The sequence below is a fragment of the Bidens hawaiensis genome, unplaced genomic scaffold (assembly GCF_021521415.1).
Source record: "Bidens hawaiensis isolate Kalapana, Puna unplaced genomic scaffold, B.hawaiensis_p1.1 tig00025174_1, whole genome shotgun sequence".
NCBI lineage: Eukaryota > Viridiplantae > Streptophyta > Magnoliopsida > Asterales > Asteraceae > Bidens > Bidens hawaiensis.
In genome coordinates this window covers 83,040-98,049 of record NW_027494000.1, presented here as the reverse complement: position 1 = coordinate 98,049, position 15,010 = coordinate 83,040, and positions in this window count along the sequence as shown.

Sequence of the window (15,010 nt, the reverse complement as noted above, 5' to 3'; positions counted from 1 at the left end):
ATGCTTTAATTTATGCAAGTTTACTAGTGTTGTTTAGTTTCTAATTATTTTTAGTTTCCAAATCATTTTTTTAATAGTTCAATGGTATTGGGTATGTGGCCACCATTTTCGGTTTCATCCCGAGTCAAGAGGTGAACCAAAACCGAACTTTTGTTTAATACTTTATTATTAACATATTGTATGAAATATTTGAGTATCATTATTTTTAAATTTATTTTAATGAGTTCTATGGTATCGGATATGTGGCCATCATATTCGGTTTCATCCCGAGTCAAGAGCCGAACCGAAACCGAACTCTTGTTTAAATACTTTATATTTAAAATGATTTATATGTTACAAGTGTGAATTGTGTAGTATAATTTCTAAGTTCATTTTAATAAGTTCTATGGTTTTGGGTATGTGGCAACCATTCCCGGTTTTATTCCGAGTCAAGGACCGAACCTAGACCGAACTAAACCGAGTTCATTCGCTTAAGACACACTAGTGTGTTTTGAGCCACCGAATCTCATATTTTCTCTAAAACTATTTGATAAACTAATCTTTAATTGTTTTCTCAAAACACTTGGTATGTTGGATCTAACTTCATCTTATAACAAGTTTGGACAGACAAAACAAAACACTCGCTTAACGGACGTCAAGGTTCTTCTTAATAGAACTACACATTTGGTTAAGTTTCTTTTGATTTCACTAAGTTATCTCATAATATTTTGGAACCTCGGCTTTGAGCTTGACCAATTATCAAGACTCGAATCGACAAATCCGAACACTCATAAGTTCTCGTTTTGCTATCTATTTAACTTTGCAATATTGAAATTGTACCCAAATATTTACTTAACAAAGGTTAAGTAAAAACTAATAAATAGAATACCGAGACCCGACTTCGAGTAAACTTACTTTTCAAAAATCAAGTACTTTAATTCCTTATGTGTTTACATTTTAGCCTTCAAACTTTAATTATTTATGTTACTTGTCAAGTTATTTTACTTTAAAACTTTTAAAACCATCTACTAACTCAAGACCCTTTTTAATCTAGGCCTTGCCCATTGAACTTACCCATCCCTCGTTTTATTACAAACTATCCTTCAAGTTACTTATTTCATGTGAGTACGTTTCATCCCATTTTCACTTTTTTACTTTGGGGGTAACATGCATACTTATCCAAAACAAGAACCATTTATAATACTCTATCTTCAAACCACAAATTTTAGGGTGTATGATACTTAGAATACTTGTTTATTGTGTGTTATATGTTTCATACGCTTTAGGTGCACGACTATTTATTTTATCTTGTGGAACGCAATAAGTATGATCATACGCACCCCTAACTACTTAGCCTTGTGCAGTAGCATAGGGCATCATTATTCGAGTATGTAGGTTGCTACCTAATGTAAAGGATCCTAATTTACATATGTTTTATTTACCATGATTGATGCTTTTCTTTTTAGTCTAATATTCATTTGTGAATTTTGCCTCATATTATATATACTCAAAACTATGAAATTGCCACCAACATACGTGTTGAAAAATATTATTTTATGCATTGTTACATGTTTGATTATTAGTTGATTGGAGTTCGAGGATGCTACTTTATTTTGAGACGTTTAAGTTATTAGAAAAATGAATAATTTATTTCTTATGCTTTATGTTATTTTGTATGAACAAGTTGTGTTACGTGGTTGATTGAATGAAATGAATGAGTTGTTTAAATATTGTCACTTTCGTAGTGTCTTGTGTTTTTGAGCAATCCGTTGCACCCCGGCATGTTCTGCCTCCTTTGGTCGTGATGTGACAACACTCTTACTTTCCTCTAACACCAAGATTAACGAAATCTACTAGATAATCCATTAGAAGTATAATTAAATAAGAATAATGACAGATATTCCAGTTATTTGCACCCATTTTCATCACCTGTGATCCATGACATTATTATGCCGATCAAAACGACATAATATTAAAGGTATCACACTTAATCATCTTGCTGTAAAGATTGTATTGACAACACCACGTAGTCAATTTATAAACCCTGATTTTCTAATTTATCTAGCTTCCTATAATCAATGCCCTTTTGTCAGGTCTCGATTATGATGGTCGATTCGGCTCGGATCTTAATCAATCATGTCATAACTCACACAAAATTAATCGTGTTGACAAGAGAGTTAATGACGGGTTACTATATTTAGAAAGATGACCGTTTGTTAAAGGCGGAATCAATAACAAACATACGGTTGCAATGAGTATCCAAAATATGAAGACACACACAGGATTCACTCAAAAGATTTCCATTTATATAAAGTTAATTATACAAAAGGATAATCGATTAGGGTTTAGAAGGAATCCTAGGACAGCCGTCACACACACAATATTCTTTCAATTAATGTGTCGGTCTTATCCGTATTGTGTCTACTCTTTTGTCGTATCTGGCGGCGTGTCCTAATTTTTCTATTTATAGGCCTGCAAACCTAAGACAGGCTGTCATTCCTTCTAGAAACCCTATCCGATAGTACATATTCAATTTACATATTCAAAAATATACTAAGTGTAAAACAAGTCTTCCGGGTAGGCTTTTCATTAAACTTCAGTCTCCGGGTACGCAGTGTACTCGGCCTTCCTTCAGACTTGGTAAACATAGAAGTGTACTCGGAATCAGTTTCCGGGTAGACTTTACTTAAAGAATATTTTACCAAGTAAAATATTCACCGAGTAGACTTCAATCTTCTTGGACTTATCAAACTTTGCTCGACAAATCCTTACGAGCAACTTTGTTCTTCTATGATCCTGTTCGGCTCATTGTCAGTTAAACAACTTATTGATAAGGCGTACTCGGGAGTACATACCTTACTTGAGCAGAACCTTACTCGATATAACTTAGAGATATTTCATCAACTCATCAAGTATACTCGGACCATAATTATTAAAGAATACCTTGCCCGGTCTTCCAATTACTTGGCTTCTTGGACTTGGTTGACCAAACCTTACTCGGAAGAGTAAAATACTTGGTCTTAAAGAACAACCCTGCTTGACAAAGTGAACCTTACTCGGATATGCCAAATTAATGAACCTTACTCGGAAATCACTAAAAAACATACCTTGCTCGGATATCCACTTAAGAAGACTATTTAAAGTAAACCTTGCCTGGAAGGCAAAATCTCGTACTCGGCTAAGTAAAAGCTTACTCGAAGGTCCAAGGTGTGCTCGGATTCAATACTTAGCAGTTTCTGAGGAGGTTGAGAAGATTCCAATCTTCCATATTCTTCGTTTAGGTCAAATCTCCGCATTTGGGTCAAATTCTTGACCCAACACCTTTTCCTGCTCCTAATCCCCAATTGCCTTGTCGTACATTTTTTCACGAGAAACTTAACAAAATTTAATACTACAACTGAAAGTTTGTAATTTTGTTGATTCCTATTATTTAAACCCTATTTTTTTCTTATTCATGAAGCCTCCGCCTCCACACAGTCTCTCTTTAACCCAACCAACTCTTCTTTCTAATATCTAAATAGCTAGGGGTCAAGTTACTCGCCACCATCATCGCAATATGTAGTACCCAGAATTTTCATGCCAAATTTGTCAAATTTAAAAGTTGAAGGGCCTAACTGTAATAATGTTATTGAATTCTAGAGTCTAATAGCTAGTTAGACGGTGCATCTAAAGACCATATATACTTCATCATGAAGATAATTGATTAGACAGACCGTCTCATCCACATACCTTTTGAGATGACTCTGTCGAAAGGGAATCTTAGCCATAAAGTTAGGAGTAGACGAACCGTCTAATCCTCCTACCATTCTCAAAAGGTCCGTCTAATGTGTCGAGTGAGCATACAAATTTGACAAGTAAGCCCATAACATGTTAAGCATCCATTCATGCATAACCACACAATCTAGGCCTATATAAATGGTTCAATGCTCGACCATTTCATGCAAACTCAGTTCTTGATCCTCACTAAATCAAACAATAGTTTCAAGTCTTGACCTTGTTGTTCATAAGCAAGTTCAACCACATTCAAGGTGTTTTAACCTAGAAGAGGTTCTGATCAAGCATTCCAATGATATTAGAAGTCATACCAAGTTGTTTTGTTTGTAGGTTATGTATTGTTATAACCAAAAGTCACTAGTCAACAAATTTGAATCCCAAATATGAACTAAATATGAAATTGCATTCACTAATGAGTTTACAAAGGAGAAACGTATTTGAATTGCAGAATATATGCATGAAATTTAAAAGATTGAGGCCTGCGAGAAGTGTCCTAAAACAAGAATTTTCGGTGTATGGATCTGCTTTGAGGATATAACAATCAACCAAGATGACGACCTTGAATCTGACGAAATTATTTACGTTCCTTCTTCAATGAATTCGTAAGATATTTTGGTTGTGTAAAACGTGTTTTGTGGATGTCTTGTTCTTCCTATCAATGATCCTTATGTAGGAACCTAAATCATAAAAACCATTTTATAACTACCAACAGTTAATTCGGTTATGAAAAATATAATCGATTTCGTAATAAAAAAATTAAAAATGAATTTTAATTAGTCAAACGAGCCCTAAGAAGGCCCTGTCCATTAAATAGTTATACACAAAAAGCCCATCCATTTTAGCCCAATATAGTCTCAACTTAAGAGTTTACTTGAACTGATGGTTGTTAACACAAACTTTTTCTTACTGACTTACGATGTGGGATAAGACTTATGTGAACAAAGTTCCAACATGTAATACCTTGGAAGTAAGAGAACAACACTTAAGACTTGATTAAAGTTTGTTTCTTTTTGTTTAAGCCACGATCTAAAAATACCGATCTAACATTTTAGAGAGATCATCGAAAGTCAATCACGGATGGGATGCTAATCAAAGAGTTGGATGGGGCCGTCAACCATTTGACGCTAATATCAGACGATTTGTCAGGCGATATATGTGTAGGTCTCTAAATGGGAACGTCTAAATGGGAATTATGGTGTTGGACCGTTTGTTATCAGTCATGCAATATCCTCAACCCACTACCTATTTCTCATATCTTTAGTCCCCTGAGTAATAGCTTACTCGCTTGTATGTCTTTAGAGAGAATGTGGACAATTCATCTATTTTGTATTAACGGTCTTCGCCACAATGTTACTTGTTGTATGTCACATGATGATACTTATACATCATGAAGAGCCCCAAGAAGGCCCTTCATGATACTTACACATTATTACCTGTTGAATATCTCATGAAGAGCCCCAAGAAGGCCATATCTTTGACCCATTAAATACTTATACACACAAAGCCCATCCATCTTAGCCCAATATAGTCTCAACTTAAGAGTCTACTTGAACTAATGGTTATTAACACAAGCTTTTTATTTCTTACTTACGATATGGGATAAGACCCATGTGAACAAAGTTCCAACATGTATTACCTTGGAAGTATGCGAACAAAACTTAAGACTTGATTAAAGTTTGTTTCGTTACGTTTAAGCCACGATCTAAGAAATATTGATCTAAGATTTTAGACAGATCGTCTAAAGTCAATCGCGGATGGGATGTTAAACAAAGAGTTGGATGGGCCATCAACCATTTGACGGATAATCTAATAATCTTATTGCTCGTCTAATATCAACCATGTAGGTCTCTAAATGGGAACGTGATGTGTGCGTGCGCGTGCGGTTAAAATATAAGAGGTTGGATAATTTGCTTTTGCACAAGAGCGTGTTTTAAATTTATAAAAGTGATTTCTACAAAGACTAAACACACACAAAATAGGCAAGTATACCTATCGTATATGTAGAATAGTATTGGTAGTAACCAAGTATCGATCCGTGGACACAAATGTTTCTAATGATAAATCGTTGTTTTACTTTAATCAGAGGTTTTAATCATTTTGGGGTTAATTTTTGAACTTTTTATAAAATACAAATATTTATATATAATATATACAAGACAAGAGATTCTAAACGAGTTGTTCAATTATGCGAAGGTTACCATCTAAGATCAAGAATCCACTCAATTTTAACATTGATAATTAATATTTAAACATGTGGTAAACTTGCCGTAGCAATATATGATAGATAGCTCCTTAAACCTTAAGTGAGCATCCTAAAATTGTTCTTAATTTAACAATTGCATTATTCAAAATCGTAATTCTAGGTTTAGATTAACCCTAAAATTGTTCAACCCGACCAAATCGGGTCAAAACCCGAAAAGGATAAGGGTTATTATGCTTGATTATGATGAATAGATTGTTGAAAGTTTGATGGTTAGGGTTAATTGAAAGAAACAATTCGGGTTTTGGGTGTTAACATACATACCCGACACACCATTAAACCCAATTGATATAACCGGTTAGGAACGAGGGTTCGAGTCTGAGTAAGTTAGAAATCAATATTAAAAACACGAGTCGTGCCAATAAATATCATGAGTCGCGGTCAACAAAAAGTCAAACATCAAAGGAATTGAACCAGTAGCAGCAGCACGGTACCGTGCTCCTGAAAGCACGCCGCCGTGTTTTTCCTTCTGTTTCAGCAAATTGAAAATTTTTCATAAATTCTGACTAATTTAGGTTTAAATTGCAGATGGATGAGTATGGGGAAGAAGTTCTGGCATTTTTAGTCTTCATCGGACATATGCAAGAGATAGGCAAGCCAATGCAAGACTAAGCCACTTGAACAGGCGAATCCCTGAACCAAATTTCTATGCTTGCCAAGACACCCTACGCCAAGTTAATCAATGGAACCGATACAACATGTTTTTGACGGGGCCGTGGAAGAGGGTTTTTGAGCAAACAGGAGAGGCCATAACGGAACTAACAAAGGAATTCTTAGCATCCTTTAACATAAAGAAGAATTTAGATATGTGGGATAAAGATGAAATTGAGTTCATGTGTGGAGGTGTGTGGCGCAGAACGTCTTTCACCCAACTCGGGATTGATATGGGAATTTACACAAAAGAAGAAACAGAGCAAGTAATCTGGACCCACGCAAGGGTAGCATTTGAAAAGGAAGAAAATAACTGGTTTGGAGATACACAGACACGAGCATGGGAATTGTTGGGGTTCGAGGATGAAACAAACCACATCAATGCGTCGAAAATCACAGCCTTACGAGATCCATTGATGAAATATATTCACTGGCTGCTAAGCAAGACGCTAACAGCACGTAGGAAAAACAAAGGAGTGGTGAATTTACGGGATTTGTGGGCACTATACTGCATAAGAAATGAAATTGATTGCAACATTACTTATCTCTTCTATCAACTTTTCAGAACTAATGCAACACCTGAATGTCCAAGAACTCCACTCTTCGGTGGCGCATGGATCTATAAGCTTTACGAAGCTTATGATGTAGACGTGGAAGGGACCGAAAATCCGAAACCTATTGCTCTTAACCTCAAACTCTGTTACAAGTTGCAGATAGCTCAAATCCTTAGTGCAAGACCAGAAATTTGGAGGTTCGTCAACAGCCGCGGCCACATTTGGGACCGGAAAAGCCAGTTGGAAATGATGATGGAAGACGAACGGAGAAAAAGAATAGAAGCTGAGTACGCACGAACAAGGATTCGTTTGACCTGGACACAGGTAACTGATGACTGACGGCACATGTAGGTGGGCATGGGCACGGGCACGGGTTGGCGTTATTTTATGAACTTATTATTATGTGTGTTTTGAACAATTTACTTTTCATCGTACTTGTTTATTTGTGTTTATGTTGGTTTGGATACTATTATGGCCATGAGTGCCAAAGACATTATGCTAGGTACTAATTTAGCCCGAAAGGGCAAGGGATGGATGATTCCATACCCAATTTTCAGCAGTTTATGCTTGGTTGTTTGCGGATGTTTGCAATTTTATTTTGCACAGGTACAAAAACAGGAAAACGAACGAAAAACAAGGGACGATGAAAAGTTGTTCAACTCGACCAAATTTCAGAAAACAGAAGGAAAAACACGGCGGCGTGCTTTCAGGAGCACGGTACCGTGCTGCTGCTACTGGTTCAATTCCTTTGATGTTTGACTTTTGTTGACCACGACTCATGTTATTTATTGGCACGACTCGTGTTTTTAATATTGATTTCTAACTTACTCAGACTCGAACCCTCGTTCCTAACCGATTATATCAATTGGGTTTAATGGTGTGTCGGGTATTTATGTTAACACCCAAAACCCGAATTGTTTCTTTCAATTAACCCTAACCATCAAACTTTCAACAATCTATTCATCATAATCAAGCATAATAACCCTTATCCTTTTCGGGTTTTGACCCGATTTGGTCGAGTTGAACAATTTTAGGGTTAATCTAAACCTAGAATTACGATTTTGAATAATGCAATTGTTACAATTTTAGGGTTAATCTATCAAGAAAACATTAGAAAATTTTTCTAGATAATCGTTTGAGCATTTGATCTATGAAGGAAGTGGAAAATGATCTTTTCTTGTGGCATCATTAAGCTTCCGGTAATCGATGCAAACTCGCCAGCCTGTGATGGTCCTCATTGGTATTAGTTCGTCCTTCTCGTTCATTACGACTGTCATTCCTCCCATCTTGGGTACTACCTGAACGAGACTAACCCAAGGTGAATCCGAGATCGGTAGATTATTCCGGCGTCAAGCAGTTTGATTACTTCCTTCTTCACCACATCTTGCATGTTGGGGTTGAGACATTTTTGATGTTGGACCACGGGTTTGTATTCTTCCTCCATAAGGATTTTGTGGGTACAAAACGAAGGACTGATGCCCTTGATATCCATGATCTTCCATGTGATAGCCTTCTTATGGTTTTTGAGAACCTTAAGTAGTTCATCTTTCTCTTCTTTAGAAAGGTGAGATGAAATAATTACTGGGAGTTGAGAATCTTTCTCTAGAAAGGCGTATTCGAGATGTTTTGGCAGTTCTTTTAACTCTAAGGCTGGTGGTTCTTCGATTCATGGTTTTGATTTTTTCATTGTTTTCAGTGATTTCGTATATCGTTTCTGATTCTTCGTGGTAGTTGTTATTGAAATTTTCATTTTCTAAAATGGGTTTGTTTAGTGTTTTGTCTAAGACTTTTGTTTCTAGGGGAGTATTGATGGAGGAATCTCACATATAGAAACTTACGATGGAGTCTATGATATCAACAAAGTATAAGGTGTCATCGTGTTGTTGCGGATATTGCATAGATTTTCCTATGTAAAAAGTGATTTCCTCGTCATTGACCCTAAGAGTGAGTTTGCCGGTGCAAACATCAATGATAGCCTTTGCGGTGGCAAAAAAGGGTCTTCCTAAAATTAGAGGTACACTTTTGTCTTCCTCCATGCCTAGAATCACAAAATCTACTAGGAAAATGAACTTGTCAATTTTGATAAGCATGTTTTCGACAATGCCCCAAGGATATTTAATGGATCGGTCAGCTAACTGAATGCTCATGCGGGTGGGCTTTGGTTCTCCTATCCCTAGTTTTGCAAAAACCGCATAAGTCATCAAATTAATACTAGCTCCTAGGTCAGCAGGGCATCGCTAACAGATAAATTTCCTATGAGACAAGGGATAGTAAAGCTTCCTGGATCGGTCATCTTTGTCGGTAGCTTGCTTTGGAGGACAGCTGAACATTCTTCACTTAAGGTGACATGCCAGAGTTCCTCCAGCTTCCTTTTGTTTGTCAGCACTTCTTTGAGAAACTTGGCGTATTTTGGCATTTGAGCGATAGCTTCGACAAAAGGGATGTTGATATGGAGTTTCTTAAAAAGTTCTAGAACCTTCCCATGCTGGGCTTCCAATCGCTCCTGCTTCAGTGTTCCAGGGTATGGAATAGGCGGAACATAGGTTCGGACTGGTTCCTTAGGCTTGTTGGGGCTAGTCTTTCCTGCGTTTCATCAGGAGACTTTTTCTCCAAAGCTGGTGGAACAACAGTGGTTGTACCACTCCTGAGTGTGACGGCGTTAGCGTTCGCATTCGGGTTGGTGATTGTATTGCTTGGAAGAGTGCCAGGTGGTCTTTCGGATAATTGTCGGGCAATTTGTCCGATTTGGGTTTCTAGGTTCTGAAGTGATGCTTGTTGACTTTTGAGATAGGCTTCATGTTTTAATAATACTCCGCTGATATCAACAGCTCTTGAGTCGGCTTTCTTCTCTGCTTCTTTTGTTTTGGTCATCAATTCGGTTAGCATTTCTTCGATCTTCGAGTAGCTTGGGTTTTGATGGCTACTAGAACTTTGATCTTGAAATTGAGGTTTAGGTTGGAAGGGTTGATTCATAGGTCTCTTTTCGAATCCGGATAAAGGTTGAGTGTTACCTCCGTCTTTCCAGCTGAAATTCGGGTGGTTTCTCCATCCTGGATTGTAGTTATTGCTGAAAGCGTTGTTTTGTCGAGCGATGAAATCGACTTCTTCCATGGCCATAATGACTTGTTTACAGTCACTCGTCTTATGACTTCCTCCACGAGTGTCACAGGTGAGTCTGGTTTTTGATAGTTCGGCTTGAAGTTGTTCGAATTTTTTTGAAAGAGCTTCAAGATGTGCTTTTACAAGTGTGTTGGAGTCAACGTGGTGTATTCCTTTATGGGTAGGTGTAGATCTTGGTAGGTTGTAGGCGAAACTCTTCTTCGCGGCTTTCTCCAGGACTTCAAATGCTTCGTTAGGTGATTTGGATCCCAGCTCTCCACCAGCGATCTGGTCGATGGTCTGTTTGTATTGACTGGATTGTGCGTCAAAAAAAGTTTGGACCTGTAACCACACGCTCAGTCCATGATGTGGGCATCTTCTCAGAAGACTTTTGTATCTTTCCCATGCTGCGTGTAGCGATTCATCATTATCGGTCCGGAATCCGGTAATGCTGGCTCGGTATTTGGCAGTTTTGTCAGGCGGAAAATATTTGAGGAGAAACTGTTCAACCATCTGGTCCCAAGTGGTGATGGAATCAGAGGAAATAGATTCTATCCATTCTAGGGCTTGGCCCCTTAGAGAGAAAGGAAAGAGTTTGAGTTTGATTTGATCGTCTAAACAGTTTTGGATTTAAAAAGTTCCGCAGATTCGTAGAAATCGAGATATGTGAGAAAGAGGATCTTCGTCAAGGAGACCATGAAATTGAATTGAATTTTCTACCATATGAATGGTGCTTGATTTGATTTCGAAATTTTCGTTAATTTCGGGTGGAGCCACTCCATTTCATAGCCCTCGAGAGATGGCTTGGCATACTGGCTCATGTTCGGCTCATTGTTCTGGGCCGCCATCATTTCTTTGGTTTGATTTTCTCCTGATGTGGTGGTGTCTACTGATTCTTCTTTGATTGCTTCTGCGGTTTCTGTAATCCGTTTACGAGTTCCTCGACGAAAGAGTCATTCCGGTTCAGAAATTGGAGAAACAAGCTCACGCTCAAAAGTAGAGGACATACATGAGGCTAAATCAAAATAACACTAAAGTAAAAGTTAGTTAAAGTTAGTCTAAGTTGAACTATAAGTTAAGCTATTTTAAACTAAACTAATGTCTAAGTTAGTTAAACTATTTCAAAAGTAAGGTAAATAAAGGTTAAAAATTAGGCTAGCCGTAAAATTATATAGTTTAATATTTATTAAAAATTAAAGATAAAATAAAATAGAAGTTAAAAATTTGTATAGTTATAGATTATGATTAAATTAAAACTTGGATCGTTCTTAGAAACGTACCGTGTCCCCGGCAACGGCGCCAAATATTTTTGATGTGTTCATGCGTGTGCGATAAATATAAGAGGTTGGATAATTTGCTTTTGCACAAGATCGTGTTTTAAATTTATAAAAGTGATTTCTACAAAGACTAAACACACACAAAATAGGCAAGTGTACCTATCGTATATGTAGAATAGTATTGGTAAGAACCAAGTATCGATCCGTGGACACAAATGTTTCTAATGATAAATCGTTGTTTTACTTTAATCGGAGGTTTTAATCATTTTGGGGTTAATTTTTGAACTTTTTATAAAATATTAATATTTATATATAATATATAGGTGACCAAGACAAGAGATTCTAAACGAGTTGTTCAATTATGCGAAGGTTACCATCTAAGATCAAGAATCCACTCAATTTTAACATTGATAATTAATATTTAAACATGTGGTAAACTTGCCGTAGCAATATATGATAGATAGCTCCTTAAACCTTAAGTGAGCATCTTTGGCACTAAGGATATAATATGCGCATTTTAAAGTCCACCCTTTCCTAATGTCATGCCATCTCAATGATGTCAATTTAAGTTGGCAAGTAGTTTCGTAAAGTAGAAAGATTAGGATTGACTTCGATTTCTCAAATACCAATTCTAACAACTTCGGGTGGTTGTAGTTTAGTCACACAACCTCCCTTTGGTTGATTTATGTAGGTTATAATTACACATTCCATTAACATATGATTTCTTTAACTAGCATGATATCCTAAGCAAAGCCATTTTCAGATTACCAAGACTTAGAGAAATACGTCATAACTTATATCTCATCATTTCTAAGTACAATATAAGGATCCATGTTTCGATAATGTATCAAAGTATTTCTATCATTCAAGAACATGAATCGATCATGAACGATTTCCAATATAATTGACAACCACCAACTTTTAATTAGTGATTTAAGATGGTGAAACATTTCTCATCAAAAGATAATTGTAATATAACCATGTACTTTACTACACAACATGTTTTGTATAATTATCAAGTAAAACAAAGCTTCTTCATAGATTCTAGATGGTAAAAGGAGTTTAGCTCATAATGAGCATAATGATAAACATTAAGATGAATGATGATACCAAATACATGATTAAACTTAGAATGATCTAACCAAATGTAGATGAATCTTCCTTCTTAATGATGGTGATGATGGTTGATGGTGATGATCTCCAAGCCTTCAAAATCTTCACTAAACCTTCTATGTGAGTGCTAGTGTGTGTTTTTAAAAGAGAGAATCGGATATAAGTCTTTTCAAGGCACACCAAATGAGTGCAACATGAGGCACTATTTATAGGCATTCTGGATGGTGAGGCACGACCCCGTGCTTGATGAGAACGCCCCCGTGCATTTTAATGACATGTGCCAGATTTCTTTTGTCTTTTCTGTGACGTGGCCACGGTCCCGTGGTTGGTAGGCACGGCCCCGTGATTTTTAGTGACATGTACTCAATTCTTCTTTGTCTTTTCTGTGTTCTCGTCCACGGCCCCGTGCATGATGAGCACGGCTCCGTGATTTTGCTTCCACATTTTGTCTTTTCTTGTGCCAGAAGCATGGGGGCGTGTTTCTTTGTTTTCTTGTTTTTTCTTCTGTTTTTCTTCGTCTTTTTGCTTGTTTCTTCATTTGAGGCTTGGTTTCACCTGAAATTATGTTTTATTATGATAAGTAGTCTTTTATGCTATGTTAGTGGATAGAAATTGAAGTTTTTAGAGATTATTTGATGCCGAAAAGATGTATATTTATATGTACATCAAACATCCCCACACTTGGACATTGCTTGTCCTCAAGCAATCCTCTTAGAAATATCCTCTAAAAAACAGCAAATTTAGATCATAGCTATCCCTTAAGTGAGCTTCAAGAAGACGAAACAAAATAACCAATCTTTATGTTAGTGATAAAATAGAGAACTTTTGTTTTTATGAGTTTCCGTTTATGCAAAACGTCACGTTCTCACAATGTTCACTTACACTCGGTTTTATAGCTGATCACACCTGTGATGTAAGTATGTGAACACTCTTAGCCAAAATGCAACCTGTGATAAATAAGCTTGTAACAAGTTCAAATCTCTACCTTTTTGAAGGGTTGCATAGATCAGAAGGTAAAAAGGGGTTTTGGTTTAGTGTGAGTCGGAGTTGGTATTTTGTGGTGGTTCAAGGGTTAACGGTAAATACAACTTCCACTGTTTGTTGGGAGTTTTGAGATGTCTTCGATGGTTAGCTCCTTTTTCTCCAAGAGTTTTTTTTAAGTACCTAATGACTCTTTTAAGGTCAGATCGTCAAGACCAGTTTTATCGAGGATGTGGATCAATTCTTTCTTAATCATGTTCTGAATATAACTTCCAATTCTAATGGATCGTTCGGCTTTGAGCCTAATAGCCCCCATCCTCATTAGTTCGGTATATTCATGCTGAGACTGAGGTTGACTTTTTCTACATCTTCCTTCGTGGACCAGTTTCCGCAACCTAAACATCGTTCATATCTTTTTTCTCTTCTCTTCATTGCGTTTTTGGAAATTTCACAGAATGGTGGCCTTTGTTCGTTTTGGCGCCACTTTTTCCTCACCTCATTGCTAAAGAGAAAGATTCTCTTCCTAAGTTCTGGAGGCAACCTAGGTTTTGTGAAGTGTATGCAGCAAAGGAAATTGAAATCGAAAGAATGCATTTCCAGTTCTTTAGGGTCTGCCGGTAAAAGACCAGTGTTGTTTTTTTACCGATGAAAATGGATAAAGTGATCGGTTTTTTTTGGGGGTTTTGTAATTTTGGTAATGGGTTTGATGGAATTGTGTAAATATTACTTTCTTCCTTATACAACTCTTCGTTCGGTCTTGAAATGAATAATTGCGACAAGTTCTAAATCACATGAAACATGACTCACTCAAAGCTTCCGAAAAAATATTTAAACGACATGAGGTTAATCTCACAGTAACGGAGGAATTGGGTATTAACGCCATATTTTGCATAAATTTATTCTCAATATTACAAAACTTTTTCTAACTTTTTCACTTTTATATGATTGGTTATTTGCATAAAATTTTCTTGGATTTCTTTTTTAGGTTTAGAATAATCTTTGTCTGCTGTAAAAATATTTGTTTTAGAGAATTTTTATAATTAGTTGGACAAACAAATGGTCAAGTAATTCCCCTCCCCACACTTGAATCTCACATTGTCCTCAATGTGACAAGATTCATGAAAATATAAAAATTATAATTTATGGGTAAAAATGGAGAGTTACTTCCCTACGGGTTAACGAAATTTCGACAGAGCGTCCCTTGTTTTTCGTTCGTTTTCCTGTTTTTGTACCTGTGCAAAATAAAATTGCAAACATCCGCAAACAACCAAGCATAAACTGCTGAAAATTGGGTATGGAATCATCCATCCCTTGCCCTTTCG